Raw genomic sequence first — 13,522 nt, 5'->3', positions numbered from 1 at the left:
CTCACGCCTGTAATCCCAACACTTCGGGAGGCTGAGGCGGGTGGATTACAAGGTCAGGAGTTTGAGAACAGCCTGACCAACATGGTGAAACCTCATCTCTACTAAAAATACAAAAATTAGCCAGGCATGGTGGCGCGCGCCTGTAATCCCAGATACTCAGGAGGCTGAGGCAGGAGAATCGCTTGAACCTGGGAGGCGGAAGTTGCAGCGAGCCGGGATTGTGCCATTGCGCTCCAGCCTGGACGACAGAGCAAGACTCCATCTCAAAACAAACAAACAAACAAACAAACCCTATATTTCAACTACAATACCTTCAGATACTGACAAGTCTCAAATAGATTCTTTTTTTTTTTTTTTTGTGAATTATTTTATTTCTTCCATGATGTTTTAAAAGGACTATCTTCAAACAAATACAAATATTTCATAAATAATATCTGGCCATTTCTAACCACCTCTTTCAGCAAGAAATACATTAAATTTGAATAGTAAGGACATTGCACAATGAATTAGGATTGTATTAAAATTTGCTTTAAATATTGGGGGAGAGGACAGTATGCTTCTACTTAATGAAGAGAAATACTTTTACAGTGCAGAGATCTTTTATGTTTTTGCACCTATTATGCAAGAATTCATAAGGGGTAGGTTCCAGCAGCCCAGGCTCCTTTCCAATTGGTTCTCACAAAGTACACTTCTCTGGTTGGAGCAGCCTGGCACTTCAGTTGAACCCAGGTACCTCTCTTTTTGGCTTTCTTCTTTTTCTGATCATTTTTCCTCTTGAATTTCAGGAAGCTATCTTGTCTCTTAGAGCACTTAATGTATTCAATCCGCACATTAATCCTCTTGGCAAGAATCTTGCCCCTAGTTTCTTTGTTTACAATAATGCCAACAGCACGCTGGGTAACATTGTAGACACGCAACAGTTTTGCCATTGTCACACTTTTGGGACATTCCTTTTTTGAATAGTACACATTCCCTTGATGTCTACAAAATCGTCTTTTTTTTTTTTTTTTTTGAGACAGAGTGTCCCTCTGTCGTCCAGGCTGGAGTGCAGTGGCGTGTTCTCGGCTCACTGCAACCTCTGCCTCCCGAGTTCAAGCGATTCTCCTGCTTCAGCCTCCTGAGTAGCTGGGACTACAGGCGTGCGCTACCATGTCTAGCTAATAATATGTCCTTTCTTTTTCTTTCAATATATATATATATATATATTTTGTTTGTTTTTGTTTTTTTCTAATATATATATATATATATATATAAAATTGTACTTATAGGTTCTGGGGTACATGTGCAGATCATGCAGGATTGTTGCATAGGTACATACATGGCAATGTGGTTTGCTGCCTCCATACCCCCGTCATCTATATCTGGCATTTCTCCCCATGTTATCCCTCCCTAACCTCCCTACCTTCCGCTGTTTCTCCCCTAGTCCTCTCCAACAGACCCCAGTGTGTGATGCTCCCCTCCCTGTGTCCATGTGTTCTCATTGTTCAACATCCACCTTCAGAGTGAGAACACGTGGTGTTTGATTTTCCGTTCTTGCGTCAGTTTGCTGAGAATGATGGTTCTAGATTCATCCATGTCCCTACAAAGGACATGAACTTACCATTTTTTCTTATTTATTTATTTTTGCTTCATTATCAATGCAGAGAACTCATCATTTTTTATGGCTACATAGTATTCCATGGAGTATATGTGCCACGTTTTCCTTGTCCAGTCTATCACTAATGGGCATTTGGGTTGGTTCCAGGTCTTTGCTATTGTAAACTGTGCCACAATGAACATATGTGTACATGTGTCTTCATAATAGAACGATTTATAATCCTATGGATATATACCCAGTAATGGGATTGCTGGGTCAAATGGAATTTCTATTTCTAGGTCCTTGAGGAATCGCCACACTGTCTTCCACAATGGTTGAGCTAATTTACACTCCCACCAACCATGTAAAAGTGTTCATATATCTCCACATCCTCTCCAGCATCTGTTGTTTCCACCAGATGTTTTAATGATAGCTATTCTAGCTGGTGTGAGATGGTACCTCAATATGGTTTTGATTTCTAGTTCTCTTATAGATTCACATGCACATAGCCAAAAGAACAACTCCATGTTTTCTAAAAGGCCTGGAGAATATCTATCGTGTGCCTCTCCTCTTTTCCTTTGTGTTTATCATTTTGGCAAATTACTGGAAGATGGCGGTTCCGGCCAATTTTTTTAAAAAAAGAATTATACTTCCCACACAACACTGGCATATCAAATAGATTATTTATATCTAAGGACCGCAAGGAGGGCCGGGAGTAGGGTGGGGTGAATGAGGCACTTGCTTCACATGCAAAATTCAAGGGGGTACCAAAAAACTCAGTTATCAAGAGGAATGATGTTTTAATGAAATATTTAAAAAATAAAATTAATGCAAAAGTCCATAATGAACAAAATATCAAGATTTTTAATAAAGACAGTACCAGTAACAGTGCCATACTGAGCCATATTGGAGCCTGAGACAAAAGGCAAAATATAGATTCCATATACATGCTTTTATGTATTCTTGAATAGTTAACTTTTTTCCAGAACATTAAAGCAGTTGAGAAAATACTGAAAAATAGATAAAACTCACAGCAGTTAAGTTTAAAACATGTTATTTACGCCAAAACTAGAGTTTATTAAATTCTACTTTCTTGGTTTAATAGAAACAAACTCATTGAAAATATTTTCTTTTTCTTTCTTTCTTTTTTGTGAGACGGAGTCTCACTCCGTCGCTCAGGCTGGAGTGCAGTGCTGTGATCTGGGCTCACTGCTACCTCTGCCTCCTGGGTTCAAGCAATTCTCCTGCCTCAGCCTCCCAAGTAGCTGGGACTACAGGCACCTGCCACCATGGCTGGCTAATTTTTTTATTTTTAGTAGAAATGTAGTTTCACCATATTGGTCAGGCTGGTCTTGAACTCCTGACCTCAGCTGATCCACCCACCTAGGCCTACCAAAGTGCTGAGATTACAGGCATGAGCCACCGCGCCTGACCAGAAAATATTTCCCACAATTGTGACTTTTCTGGGGTAAAACCATCTGGCACTGATAATTTTTTTTATTTCTAAAAATCAAACAGAGCCTCTCAGGGAGAAGACTCAAAGCAAAACAAACATGGATCTAAATTAGCAAGGGTTGGAAGGTGGTGATAATTTCACAAAATTGAAAAGTTGGGATCTTGTTATACAGAAACAACCAGCTATGCCTTGGGATCAAAATCCAGAACAAGCAAATGAAAATTACAGTGAAGACGAACAAAAAGGAAAGCAGAAATGGAGAGACAGAGGAGGAGAAGCAGGCAGAAAGAGAGAGCAAGAAAAAAAGAGGAAAATGAAAAGGAGCTGGAAGATGAACAGGAAGAAAAAAGGAAAAGGGAAAATGAGAAACAATATCCCAAGAAAAGATTAGTCAGCAAATCCCTCATGGCCACTCTCTGGGCAAAGTTTAAATTAAACAGTTGCCCCGCAATACAAGAGAGTTTATCACTCTCCTTTCAATTTGGCATGACACATAAACAGGTAAGTCAATGGTTTTGTAAAAACAGAAAGAAATGTCTAAGAGAAAGCATAGAAAAAAACAAGAGATGGGGTCTCTCTGAGTTGCCAAGGCTGGTCTCAAACTCCTATCCTCGGGGGAAGCTTCCCACCTTGGCCTCCAGAAGTGCTGTAATTACAAGCATGAGCCATTGTGCCTGGCTAAGACATTTTTTCTTTTTCCTTCTTCTTCTTCTTTTTTTTGTCTCGCTCTGTCACCAAGGCTGGAGTGTGGTGCAGTGGTGTGGTCTCAGCTCGTGGCCTCTACCTCCGGTTTCAAGTGGTTCTCCTGCCTCACCCTCCTGAGTCTAGCTAAGACGTTTTATATGACATCATTTTCACTAATAAATGGAGTTCTGAAAGAGTAAACAAGAAAATATTAATGATCATTAATTCCATGAAGAACTAAATGAGGGGAGTGCAAAGGATTTCCTATATATCCTATTTTTACCCTACTGTGGTTTTAAAGTTTTTATAATGGATGCTAATTAATTTTATTTCAGAAAAAAATTGATAAAGAAATTACCAACCTCTCAAAATATTTTGAGACTGAAAGGGAAATCCCTTGTAAAAGCTGATGGGTTCAGTGCATTCTGCAACTTATCAATATATCTCTAAACATCCCTTCCAGGCCAGGCGTGGTTGCTCACACCTGTAATCCCAGCACTTTGGGAGGCCGAGGCGGGACGATAACTTGTGGTCAGGAGTTCGAGACCAGCCTCACCAACATGGTGAAACCCCATCTGTACTAAAAATACAAAATTAGCCAGGCATGGTAGCACATGCCTGTAATCCCAGCTACTCAGGAGGCTGAGGCAGGAGAATTGCTTGGCCCAGGAGGTTGCAGTGAGCCGAGATCGTGCCATTGCACTTCAGCCTGGACAACAAGAGAGAAATTCCATCTCAAAATAAATAAATAAATAAATACATCCCCATATATATACATATATGGCAGCAACTTGGCTGGGCATGGTGGCTCACACTTCCAATACCAGCATTTTGGGAGGCTGAGGTAGGCATATCATTTGAGGTCAGTTGTTTGAGATCAGCTTGGTTAACATGGTGAAACCCTAACTCTATTAAAAATACAAAAAATTAGCCGGGCGTGGTGGTGCATGCTTGTAATCCCAGCTACTTGGGAGGCTCAGACAGGAGAATCTCTTGAACCTGGGAGGCAGAGGTTGCAGAGCTGAGATCACACCATTGCACTCCAGCCTAGGAGATAAGAGTGAAACTCTGTCTTAAAAAAAAACGAATCACAAGTTTAGGTCTAATATGTAGAATCTAGGGGAAGTTCTAGTAATCTGGTGCAATTTAAATGCAAGGTAGACATCAAAGAATCTTTAGAAATGAAAATCAGAAGGTAGACATGGACTACATAGTTATGCCATGCTAAGGAGTTTAGATTTTATTCTGGATGGGTATGAGAGTCTTGATCAAATTAATGGTTCTCAATTTATATATATATACACACACACACACACACACACACACACACACACATATATACACAAACAAATAAACTGTCGACAGTTTATTTGTTTGTGTGTTTGGTTTTTGTTTTTGAGACACAGTCTCGCTCCGTTGCCCAGGCTGGAGTACAGTTCACTGCAACCTCCGCCTTCTGGGTTCAAGTGATTCTCATGCCTCAGCCTCCTGAGTAGCTGGGATTACAGGCACCTGCCACGATGCCCAGCTGATTTTTGTATTTTTAGTAGACACGGGATTTCACCATGTTGGCCAGGCTGGTGTCAAACTCTTGACCTCAGGTGATCCACCCACCTCAGCCTCCCAAAGTGCTGAGATTACAGGCGTGAGCCACTGTGCCCAGCCATCCCAGAGGTTTTGATAGACTGTATCACTATTATCATTCAGTTTGAAATTTTTTTTATTTTTCATCTTGATTTCATTTTTGACCCAATGATCATTCAGGAACAGGTTATTTAATTCCCATGTATTAGCATAGTTTTGAAGGTTCCTCACCCCCATCTCCCATAGCAGCTGCATAGTTCTGAAGGTTTTAAGATGGAGCTTTGCTCTGTCACCCAGGCTGGAGTGCAGTGGTATGATATCGGCTCACTGCAACCTCTGCCTCCAAGGTTCAAGCAATTCTCCTGCCTCAGCCTCCCAAGTAGCTGGGATTACAGGCACGTGCCACCACACCTGGCTAATTTTTTTTATTTTTTGTAGACACGAGTTTCACCATGTTAGCCAGGCTGGTCTCGAACTCCTGACCTCAGATGATTCACCCGCCTCGCCCTCCCAAAGTGCTAGGATTACAGGCATGAGCCACTTCGCCCAGCTTCAGTTCAAATTATTACAAAGTTCAGCTGGAGAGTTCCTTCTCCCTGTGACCTTTTCCAAGTGCCTCTGGCCACCCTACTGAAGGACCCCTGTAAGGCCAGGCAGAAATGGTTTGCTAGGGGACCCAGTGAGCTCACAGGACTTTTCCCACTGCTTCCTCTACTCCTGTATTTCACTTGGCTATCTAAATTGACTCAGCTCCAGGTAAGGTCAGAATCTTCTCCCATAATCTAGGCCTTCAGTTTCTCCAGCAGGGGTGTGTGTTTGGGGGCAGACAATCTCCCTTTCCCACTTCCACAGTTTGGGCACTCACAGTATTTGGGGTGTCTCCTGGGTCCTGCAAGAACAGTCCACTTCCTTCAGAGGGTCTGTGGGTCCTCTTGGGTTTCCTGATTTATTCCTGCAGTTGTTCTGGAGCAAAAATTCATGATGTGAGCTCCACATGCTGCTCTGTTCATCCAAGTTGGAGCTGCAATCTAGTCCTGCCTCCCATCTGCCATGATCCCCCCTACCTTTTTTAAAAAATATAGAACACTTCACAGATTTGCGTGTCATCCTTGTGCAGGGATCATGCTAATCATCTCTGCATCATTTCAATTACAGTACAGGTGCTGTCGAAACACGCCCAGGTGCTTAGGTTTTGATGGCCTTGTAGAGACAGGAGACAGAGCCTTGGGCCTAAGTAAGGCAGCGGGGTGGAACATACCTGTAGAAAGTTGGGACTTTTAAAGGACTACACCTTCAATAAGGTCGAACTAGACAAAAATTCATTCACTAGCATAGGATGACAACCTGGTCTCTAAGAAGGTAGAAAAAAGGTCTCCCTCTGAGGCCTGCTTTCACATGGGTTTGGGATTCAAAACGTATACCTTCTATAATGTCCAGGAACCTTCTACACCAAAAAATGAGTGTAAAGTGTATACTCACTTAAAAGTATAACTATTGTTATTCCTACCTGGCAGAAGCAACATAAAACAGCTGTAGAGAGACATATCTTTCACAAGATCCTCACAAGTAAAGCTGCACTGAACATAATTTAAAATAAAAAATTATAAAACACACAAAAAACACCACACCATAATCAAATGTCTGAAGACACACAAATAGAATTAGACCCCAAAATATGCAGACTTATCTGATAAACACTGTAAAATAACTATGCTTAAAATAATTAAAGATATAATTGAAAACATAAGAAAAAACAAGACATTATTTTATTTTATTTTTACAGATTTGAGGATACGAATGCAGTTTTGTTACATGGATATACTGTGTAGTGGTGAAGTTTGGACTTTATTTATTTATTTATTTTAAAGATGGGGTTTCACCATATTGGTCAAGCTGGTCTCGAACTCCTGACCTCAGGTGATCCACCCACCTCAGTCTCCCAAAATGCTGGGATTACAGGCGTGCGCCACCATGCCTGGCCAGAAGTTTGGACTTTAAAGTGCAACCATCACTCAAATTGTGTATACTGTACCCATTAGGTAATTTTTTTTTTTTTTTTTTTTTTTGAGACGGAGTTTCGCTCTTGTTGCCCAGGCTGGAGTGCAATGGCGCGATCTCGGCTCACCGCAACCTCCGCCTCCTGGGTTCAGGCAATTCTCCTGCCTCAGCCTCCTGAGTCGCTGGGATTACAGGCATGCGCCACCATGCCCAGCTAATTTTTTTTATTTTTAGTAGAGACGGGGTTTCACCATGTTGACCAGGATGGTCTCGATCACTTGACCTCGTGATCCACCCGCCTCGGCCTCCCAAAGTGCTGGGATTACAGGCGTGAGCCACCGCGCCGGGCAAGTAATTTTTTTTTTTTTTTTTTTTGAGTCAGGGTCTCACTCTAGCACCCAGGCTGGAGAGCAATGGCGCAATCTTGTCTCATTGCAACCTCCGCCTCCTGGGTTCAAGCGATTCTCCTGCCTCAGCCTCCCAAGTAACTGGGACTACAGGTGCCCATAACCATGCCCAGCTAATTTTTGTATTTTTAGTAGAGACAGGGTTTCACCATATTAGCCAGGCTGGTCTCAAACTCCTGACCTTGTGATCTCCTCACCTTGGCCTCCCAAAGTGCTGGGATTACAGGTGTGAGCCACCGCACCCAGCCTGGCATGTCATTTCTATATGTTGGTAACATTTCAAGTACTCTCTTCTAGCTACTTTGAAATATACAATATATTTTTGCTAACTCTAGTGACCCTGCTCTGTTATGGAACATTAGAACATATTTCTTCTAACTGTATGACTGGATCCATTAACAAACCTCTTTTCATCACCCCCTGCCACCCACACACCTTTTCCAGCCTCTGGTATCTATAATTCCATTCTCTATTTCCATGGGGTCAACTTTTTTCATTTCCAACATATGAGTGAGAATATATAGTATTTGTCTTTCTGTGCCTGGCTTATTTCATGTAACATATAACATCCAGTTAGTTCCATTAGTTTCATTTATGTTGCTACAAATGACACAATTTCATTCTTTTTTATGGCTATATAGTATTCCACTGTGTATATATAGCACATCTTCTTTTTTTTCTTCTTCTTTTTTTTTTAGAGATGGGATGTTTCGATGTTGCCCAGGCTAGAGTGCAATGGCACAATCATGGCTTCAATATCCCATTTTCAGCATTGGACAGATTTTCCAGATAGAAAACCAACAAAGAAATGTCAGACTTAATCTGCACTATAGAAAAAGTGGATCTAATAGATATTTACAAAACATTTCATCCAACAGCTGCAATATACACATTCTTCTTTTAGCACATTGGTCATTCTCAAGGACAACCATATGTTAAGTCACAAAGCAAGTCTTAAAAACATTTTTTTGTTGTTTGTTTGAGATGGAGTCTCGCTCTGTCACCCAGCCTGGAGTGCAGTGGCGTGATTTCGGCTAGCTGCAATGTCTGCCTCCCCAGTTCAAGCAATTCTTTTGCCTCAGACTCCTGAGTAGTTGGGACTACAGGCGAGTGCCACCACGCCTGGTTAATTTTTGTATTTTTAGTACAGATGGCTTTTCACCATATTGGCCAGGCTGGTCTCAAACTCCTGGCCTCGTGATCCACCTGCTTCAGCCTTCCAAAGTGCTGGGATTACAGGCGTAAGCCACTGCGCCGGGCCCCAAACATTTGTAAACATTGAAATAACATCAAGCATCTTCTCTGACCACAATGGAATAAAACTAGAAATCAATGATGAAAGGGATTTTAGAAACTATACAAAATGCTGGGTGCAGTAGCTCACATCTGTAATATCAGCACTTTGGGAGGCTGAGGCGGGTGGATCACTTGAAGTAGAGAGTTCAAGACAAGCCTGGCCAACATGATGAAACCCCATCTCTACTAAAAATTAAAAAAAAAATAGCCGGGCATGGTGGCACATACCTGTAATCCCAGCTACTAAGGAGGCTGAGGCACAGGAGAATCGCTTGAACCTGGGAGGTGGAGGTTGCAGTGAGCTGAGATCGTGCCACTGCACTCCAGCCTGGGCGACAGAGTGAGACTCCATCTAAAAAAAAATATATGTGTATATATATATATATATATACACACATATATATACATATATATACACATATATACATATATATATGTATTTGTATGATGATTTCAATTGCTGAAAAAGCATTTGATAAAATTCAGTATTTGTTCATGATAAAAACCCTCAAAAAACTAGGCATAGAAGGAACATACCTCAACATAATAAAGGTGATATATGACAGACCCAGTTATTATCACACTGAATGGGGAAGAATTGAAAGCTTTTCCTCTAAGATGTGGAACACAACAAGGACACCTACTGTCACCACTGTTGTTCAACATAGTACTGGAAGTCCTGGCTAGAGTAATCAAAGAAGAGAAAGATTAAAAGGGCATCCAAATTGTAAAGGAAGAAGTCCAATTACCCTTGTTTGCAGATAATATAATCTTATATTTGGAAAAACCCAAAGACTCCACTAAAAAACTATTAGAACTGATAAATTCAGTAAAGTTGCAGAATACAAAATTAGCATACAAAAATCGGTAGCATTTCTATATGCCAACAGTAAACAATTTGAAAAAGCAATCAAGAAAACAATTACATTTACAATAGCTACAAAACAAAACAAAACAAAACAAAAAACTAGGAATTAACAAAAAAGTGAAAGATCTCTACAAAGAAAACTATTGGGTTGGTGCAAAAGTAATTGCAGTTTTTGTCATTACTTGTTTTTTGGTTTTTTGGTTTTTTTTAGACAGAGTCTTGCTCTGTCACCCAGGTTGGAGTGCAGTGGTGTATTCATTACAACTTCTGCCTCCAGGGTTCAAGTGATTCTCCTGCCTGGGTCTCCTGAGTAGCTGGGAATACAGGCATAGGCCACCACACCTGGCTAATTTTTGTATTTTTAGTAGAGGCGGGGTTTTGCCATGTTGGCCAGACTGGTTTCAAACTCCTGATGTCAAGTGATCCACCCGCCTTGGCCTTCTAAAGTGCTGACACTACAAGCCTGAGCCACCGCAGCCAGCTGCCATTACTATTAATGTCAAAAACTGCAATTATTTTTGCACCAACCTAATATAAAACATTGATGCAAGAACTTGAAGAGGACACAAAAAATGAAAAGATTCCATTTTCATGAATTGGTAGAATAAATGTTGTTAAAATGTCAATACTATCCAAAGCTATCTATAGAATCAATGCAATCCTTGTCAGAATACCAATGACATTATTCACAGAAATAGAAAAGAATCCTAAAATTTATATGCAACCATAAAAGACCAAGAATAGCCAAAACCATTCCGAGCATAAAGAACAAAACTGGAGGAATTACATTACCTGACTTAAAATTATACTACATAGCTACAGTAACCAAAACAACATGGTACTGGCATAAAGACAGAGAAGTAGACCAATGGAACAGACTAGAGTACCCAGAAACAAATCCGTACATCTACAGCAAACTCATTTTCAACAAAGGTGCCAATAAAATGTGCTGGGGAAAAGACAGTCTCTTCAATAAATGATGCTGGGAAAACTGGATATTCATAAGCAGAAAGAATGAAACTAGATTCCTGTCACCATCTACAAAAATCAAATCAAAATGAATTAAAGACTTAAATCCAAGACCTAGAACCATGAAACTACTACAAGAAAACCCTGGGGAAACTGTCCAGGATATTGGACTGAGCAAAGATTTCTTTAATATTCCACAAGCACAGACAGCCAAAGCAAAAGTGGACAAATGCAATCATATCAAGTTAAAAAGCTTTTGCACAACAAAGAAAACAATCAACAAAGTGAAGAAACAACCCACAGAATGGGAGAATATTTGCAAACTGCTCATCTGACAAGTGATTAATAATGAGAATATGCAAGGAGTTCAAACAACTCTACAGGAAAAAAAATCTAATCATCCAATTTAAAAATGGGCCAAATATCTGAATAGATGTTTATCACAAGAAGACATACCAATGGCAAACAGGTTTATGAAAAGGTGCTCAACATCACTGATCATCAGAGAAATGAAAATCAAAATTATGTTGAGATACTGGCCAGGCGCGATGGCTCACGCCTGTAATCCCAGCACTTTGGGAGGCTGAGGCAATTGAATCACTTGAAGTCAGGAGTTCGAGACCAGCCTGGCCAATATGGTGAACCCTGTCTCTACTAAAAATACAAAAAAAAATTAGCTGAGCATGGTGGTGCACACCTGTAATCGCAGCTACTCAGGAGACTGAGACAGGAGAATTGCTTGAACCCAGGAGGTGGAGGTTGCAGTGAGCCTAGATCGTGCCATCGCACTCCAGCCTGGGTGACAGAGGAAGACTTCGTCTAAAAACAACAACAACAACAACAAAAAAAAAAACCAAAAAAAAAAAAAAAACGGAAAAAAATGTAACGAGATACCATCTTACCCCAGTTAAACTGATTTTTATCCAAAAAACAGGCAATAACAAATGCTGGTGAGGATGTGGCGAAAAGGGAACCCTCGTACACTGTCAGTGGGAATGTAAATTAGTACACCCACTATGGAGAACAGTTTGGACATTTCCTCAAAAAATTAACATTAGAGCTACTATACGATCCAGCGATCCCACTTCTGGGCATATACCCTAAAGAAAGGAAATCAGTATATTGAACACATACCTGTATTCTCATGTTTACTGCAGCATTATTTCACAATAGCCAAGATTTGGAAGCAACCTAAATGTTCATCAGTAGATGAATAGATAAAGAAAATGTGGTACATATACAAAATAGAGTACTATCCAGCCATAAAAAGAGTAAGATCTTGACTGGGCATGGTGGCTGTAATCCCAGCACTTTGGGAGGCTGAGGTAGGCAGATCACGAGGTCAGGAGTTCGAGACCAGTCTGACCAACATGGTGAAACCCCATCTCTACTAAAAATATAAAAATTAGCTGGGTGTGGTGTCGCATGCCTGTAATCCTAACTACTCAAGAGGGTGAGGCAGGATAATTACTTGAACTGGGGAGGCAGAGGTTGCAGTGAGCCGAGATCAAGCCATTGCACTCTGGCCCGAACAGCAGAGTAAGACTCCATCTCAAATGAAGAAATAAATAATAAATAAATATAAAATTGAGTCTTAAAACAAAAAAAAGTGAGATCTTTTCATTTGCAACAACTTGGATGTACCTGGAGGTGATTATGTTAAGTGAAATAAGTCAGGCACAGAAAGACAAACTGCACAAGTTCTCACTTATTTGCGGGAGCTAAAACGTAAAACAATTGAACTCATAGAGATACAGAGTAGAAGGATGGCTACCAAGGGCTGGGAAGGGTGGTGGGCGAGTGGAGGGGAAGTGAGGATGGCTATTGAATACAAAAAATAGAAAGAATGAATAAGACCTAGCATTTGATAGCACAACAAGGTGACTATAGTCAACAATAATTTAATTGTACATTTAAAAATAATGAAAACAGTATAATTGGATTGTTTGTAATGCGAAGGATAAACGCTTGAGGTGATGGGTACTCTATTTACCCTGATGAGATTATTATGCACATGTCTTATCAAAAATATCTCGCATACCCCATAAACATATACATCTACGGTGTACACACAAAAAATAAAAATAAGTGAAAAAAGGGGATGCACTCTGGCCTGAACAGCAGAGTGAATACAGAGGCCACCGTGCTCAGCCTCTGCATTTTTTAAAACTTTTTGTGGTCAACATGCATTTACATTTTATAAAAAGACATGTAAATATCTTGTTTTATAAGTGGAATAAAAGAAAAAAGAAGATGAAAAAATTGCCCTGTTTTCAGACTGGTTTTGTATTGGGGGACTTCCTCCATGCCTAGCCAGCTTGTTTACAACTCTCCCTTGGTGTTCAGTTCCTGCTTACATGGATCCTGACATCAGCCAGAGGTGAAAACTTAGGTTCTTCTCAGGCTTTTCTGAGCGTATTTCCAGCGCTTAGCATGCATGCGGCTTTTTCAACTCTCTGGTATACACAGGAGCTGTTAAAAGCCCTTATTTCTCCACATATTTCTTTTCCGATCTTCCTCCTTCCTTCAGTCTATTATTTGTTCTGACTGTTACCTCTTTCCCCAGGCTGCTTCAGACAATACTGTGCCTTCAAATACTTTTAGCAAAAGCCACCACTTCTGAGAATGCTCCAAGTTGGGTGAAATGAGGCAGGCCCTTGCACCAGTTCTTGAGGGAACCACTA

The 13,522-nt window shown here is 40.6% G+C and overlaps 1 non-coding gene and 1 pseudogene across 1 annotated transcript; both read right to left on the bottom strand.

Annotated features, from left to right (window-relative positions):
* Positions 1–559: 559 nt before the first annotated feature.
* Positions 560–2,176, bottom strand: LOC116536108 (annotated as a pseudogene).
* Positions 2,177–6,372: 4,196 nt separating this feature from the next.
* LOC116536169 lies at positions 6,373–6,475 on the bottom strand. The gene has a single exon (XR_004262508.1). It is a non-coding gene; the product is annotated as a U6 spliceosomal RNA (small nuclear RNA).
* Between the last annotated feature and the right edge of the window lie 7,047 nt (positions 6,476–13,522).

Source organism: Sapajus apella, unplaced genomic scaffold (assembly GCF_009761245.1).
Source record: "Sapajus apella isolate SASKATOON/1434 unplaced genomic scaffold, GSC_monkey_1.0 scaffold98, whole genome shotgun sequence".
Taxonomy (NCBI): domain Eukaryota; kingdom Metazoa; phylum Chordata; class Mammalia; order Primates; family Cebidae; genus Sapajus; species Sapajus apella.
Note: the sequence above shows the minus strand (reverse complement) of the source record. Positions and strands in the feature narration are given on the sequence as shown.